This window comes from Notothenia coriiceps, unplaced genomic scaffold (assembly GCF_000735185.1).
Source record: "Notothenia coriiceps isolate Sejong01 unplaced genomic scaffold, NC01 NC01_scaffold00037250, whole genome shotgun sequence".
Taxonomy (NCBI): Eukaryota; Metazoa; Chordata; class Actinopteri; order Perciformes; family Nototheniidae; genus Notothenia; species Notothenia coriiceps.
The window spans coordinates 9,531,822-9,536,533 of record NW_011369951.1 but is presented as its reverse complement, the minus strand read 5'-3'; the positions used below and the strand labels follow the sequence as shown (position 1 = coordinate 9,536,533).

General features: G+C 36.7%; 1 protein-coding gene across 2 annotated transcripts in view; it reads right to left on the bottom strand.

The window, feature by feature from the left end:
• The window catches only part of LOC104966875 (secretory carrier-associated membrane protein 1), a 397,416-nt gene that overhangs the window by 253,275 nt on the left and 139,429 nt on the right, over window positions 1-4,712 (bottom strand). The window lies entirely within an intron of this gene.

Here is a 4,712-nt window from a genome sequence, read left to right as displayed (position 1 = left end):
CAGTTCAAGTACAGATTATTTCAGTTAATCGAAATGCTGCACCTTAATGTTTATTTTATTATATTTTGCATTTGAGTGAATATTCACAATAATAATTAAAAACCCAAAACAAATATTTTATGTTTTGTGAGTACTAGTAGGCCTACAGTAACGTTTAAATACTGATTTATTTCAGTTCATCGAAATGCTGCACCTTAATGTTTATTTTATTATATTTTGTATTTATTTGAGTGAATACGTTATTCACAGTTTAATAATAATTAAAAACCCCCAAAAAATATTTCATGTTTTGTGATCATTTTTTCTGCTGTACCGAACCGTGACCTAAAAACCGAGGTACGTGCCGAACCGAAATGTTTGTGAACCGATACACCCCTATAACATAGTGATGTCATTATGTAGCGGAAGTAAACAAAGGAGTCCAATAGAGCGTTTCAGGTAGGTGGAGGGAGAGAAACTCCCTCTGGAGGGAACACAGGGATTTTACAGACCATTTACGCACAAAAAACAATTTAACACACTGGAAGAAAGGGAAAACCCCCCAAAAGAAAAATAGGCCCTCTTTAAAATTACTTTACTTTTTACATGCATTTGTGGGCGTGTTGCGTTTTAATGCTGCAGATGTTTAGGTTGTTCTAATTTAAACTCCTTTTGATAGGTTGTTTATTCTGAAGCATTGCAACATGTTATGTAAGATCATCATATGTTGTTGTCAGTGTCATGTAAGAACCACTTCTTTCTAAAAAAACTTCTAATGACTTGCTTTGTGGTGATGCACTTTCCAGTTTATCTAAGAGTCTTTTAGTTTTTTAATAGTTTATTGAACTGAAGAAGAAGGAGACTTTCACTCAAAGGAACTTTTCATCTAATAGTTAATCACCAACATTCAAAATAAACACATCCAGAGCTGCCAGATAATGGTGGTGCAGTCAAAGTTTTAAGTATCGCAAAAAAATGTAATTAGTTATATTCCAGCGCTCATGGATCATCTGGTTAGAATCAATGTGTGTGTGTGTAAAAGCAGGCCTTGTGTGTGCGTCAGCTCTTGTGACCTCTTAATATCGCATCACATGTCTGATCTTATTCTTGTCTGCCATCTGAACTCCTGTCATGTGCTCCTTTGCCAATCTGTCACACTTAATCTGAGCGGAAAGACAAACTTAAAGAAGAGAGCCTCCAGTGCCCCGGGAACGCTTGGGGTTGGAAGGAAAAAAAAAAAAAAGAGAGCGGAGAAACAAAAGAAGAAGAAGCAGAAGAAAATCACAACGGCGTAGCATTTCAGGGGCATGAATGGCATGAAGGATTCGCTGAGGGGGATAAATGGGGTGAGAGAAAGATGAGAGAACAATGTGGCTGTTGTTCTTTAATCTGGAGTAAATCATCTGTCTCTCCCTCTGTCAGGTGTTGAGCTCTGCTCTCATCACACAATGCTTCAAGGGTTCGCCCGGTACAGTGCTGTCCTAATGATTTACTCTGCCTCGCCTTCCTCTCATCTTCCTTTGAGCTCAGGGGGGAGAAAAACTCAGGTCCTGAAGTAAAAATACTCGCAGAGAAATTCTCTGGGACGAGTAAAAGTCTTGCAAATATCATATTATGAAGTTTTGATCATTGATGCATTTTTGTGTGAAGCTTATCTTTCACTTTATACATTAATAAACAATAATATTACATCATAACTTATTTGTTGAATATATTCAACCTAAATAAAAGTACTTACAACCAACTCTGTTTCAAATAAGTCCTGCAAACATTGCAATATTGAATAATGATCATTGATGTGTGAGGCTTCTCTTTTACTTCATGTACTGCTGTCTAGCTTAATCATAATGTATTCTTTTGATATTTTACTGAAGAAAAAATACTTACAGTGTAGAAATACTTTTACAAGTAAAGTATTGCACCCAAAAGTAAATCTACAAAAGTTTCGGTATCAAAATATACTTAGTGTAAGTAGTAAAAGTAAGTGTACATACCATGCAAATGTTCAGTATATTACATTATTGGGTTCTGATAGTTGATGCATTAATATGTCCATCACTAAGATGGAGCTAATGTTTCACTGACTTTACTTCTGGCTAGCTATACCAGCATATGTTATGTGTTGATTATATTCATGTAAAAAATAGGGAGTGTAGAGAAGTAGAAGTACAACGTAGCTAAAAATAAAAATACTCAAGTAGAAGTACCTCAGGACTAAAATGGTGAAACAGAGATATCTTACTCATATAAATGTGAAACGGTAGGAATATTACCGTGTTCTTTCCACCACTGATTTAATGAGATCTGAAGCTTACTATTTCTCAGTTTTACTCTTGTAAGGTTGATGATTTTGGTCATATCTGCAAATATTTAAAGTCTAACCATCCTCAACATCTCCAGCAGAGAAAACCATCCTGACAATGATCGTCGAAACTGTCACTGGTTTAGATTTGTGTCCTTGGAAGATCATGAGTCAAACATGTTGGGATGTAAGTTATATCACACAGGCGGGTTTCCCTAACACAAACCATGAGTGGCTTTGTTTCCCTCTCCAGATGGGGCAGCTGCTCGGCTGCAGCTGAGCTTCTCCTCTGGGTGAAAAGTTCATCCTCAAACTGGACGTGGTAACCTGAAGTTCATCACTGAAATACACCAGTTACCAAATCATCTTTACAGTATTATCATTTATAAGAGGGAATTTGTAAACTGGAATCTGGAGTAATGAGCTCCGAAACTTTTATTTATACGGTCAAATCAACTTAGCATGTAAATCCAGATGAGTGTGATTAATGACAAACAGTTACAAAGCTGAACACATGGTTACCGAATGAGCAGCTGAAGTCTGTTTTAGATTTGATTTTAATTCAACAAATTGACGATTCCACCTTTCAAAATAAGTCTATTTTGTTTCATGCTGAGCGTCAAAGGGGAAGATCGTGACAACAAATGTTTGTATAGTTAATATGAAGTTACAGCTGCTTAGCTTAGCATAACAACTGAAATGGAAATATTAGAAAACAGCCAGCATAGCTCAGTCTGAAAACAAAAAAACACTAAAAGCTCATGTATGTATTGCATTGTTTTTAGAGCTACAATGATGAGTGGTCCTTTCTATTACTCAAAACCATTTTTTTTTTCAAATATAGGATTTTAGCTTTTCCACCATGATCTTAAGAACTCTGCTGCAACGATAGCCCCACAAAGAGATGAATTTATAAACACCCTCAATGTTTTTCCGTTCAAACCCCAATGAAACATTTTATTAGAGGAGTAGAAGTTATAGACTTACGGAAACGTGGAACATGTGGCAGGAAGTGGAGCTGCTCTGTGTTTGACCCCAGCTGTTGGCATCAACTTTAATATTCAAATCAAACCACGAGAGCTGCTGACAGAACAGTGTTGACCCTCCATTTCCCACCTACCTTTACAGCGTTTTTACAACATAATTGTCCTTCTTGACATTTCCCTAATACTTGGCATTGAAAGGGTCTACGATCTGACCGTGCTGTGAGCAGATAATGGAGGTTCATGGGGAGCAGTCCGTCAGACAGCCGTCACATTGTGTCTGAAGCACTTAATGTCATGTGAGGACTGTGATTGCTCTGCACTTTGTCTAATGGCTGCTGCAGCTCAGCCTGTCGCCTATCATTCATCATGGGGATTAATACTCTGCATTACTGTATCACAGGTGAGCTGTGTTTCAGACTTCTATCACCATGCTCTATTGGAGTATAAACAAGTCAGACAGCTTAGAAACACTGAACTTCATAGGAGAAACAAAAGGAAGTAATTTGCAAAAAGGCACACCTTTAACTACTTTATACTGTGTACTTTAGGGTAGTTTAATCTAAAGTTTTGTTTATTATTATTTTTTATATTTCTGTATTTGCTCTTAAGGAGATGAGCATTTATTTCAGTCTTTTATTCATTTTTATTTCGATACAAAAGTTAACATACTCAAGACATGTTGTATCCTTACACATTTGTTCTTCTTTTTCAATCAATCAATCAATCAATGTTTATTTATATAGCCCAATATCACAAATGTTACATTTGTCTCAGTGGACTTCACAGTTTGTACAGAATATCAGTATGACAATATGACACCCTCTGTCCTTAGACCCTCACATTGTACAAGGAAAAACTTCCAGAGAAACCTCCACAGTTTAAAGGGGAACATGGGAGAAACCTCAGGGAGAGCAACAGCAAAACATCTAATCTAACTCAAATCAGAAAAGAATAATTTCAAATTCCCATCCATTTACCCATCCATATAGCAATCATTACTTTCTATTTACCCTTTTAAATATATATATATATACACAGACACATATAGTACAAGCATACATACTATACATAAAGTATGGTAAATGTAGTAGAGTAGAAGTGTAAAGTAGGCATCTCATCAAGTTTTAAGGCAAACGTTCCTAAAATTGAACTTAACTTAAGTAAAGGTTGCTCTCCAGAGAGTAGGGAAGAAGTAGAAAGTAGAATTAAATGGATCCACTGAAGTCAAATCAAGTAAAATGGCTTTAAAATTGTACTTCACATTAGTATACGTTTATTTCCACGGCCGTTTAGCAGGTGTGTTATGAATGTGTGTGTCTAGTTTAGGACTGTGTGTTCGTCTCTCCTGTGGGCGTGATGCTTCGGCCTCCTGTCGCTGAACAACACTTCACAGAGCGGCTTCAAAGAGAAAACAGAGTAGTGGAGAGGGAGAAGCGAGGGAGGGG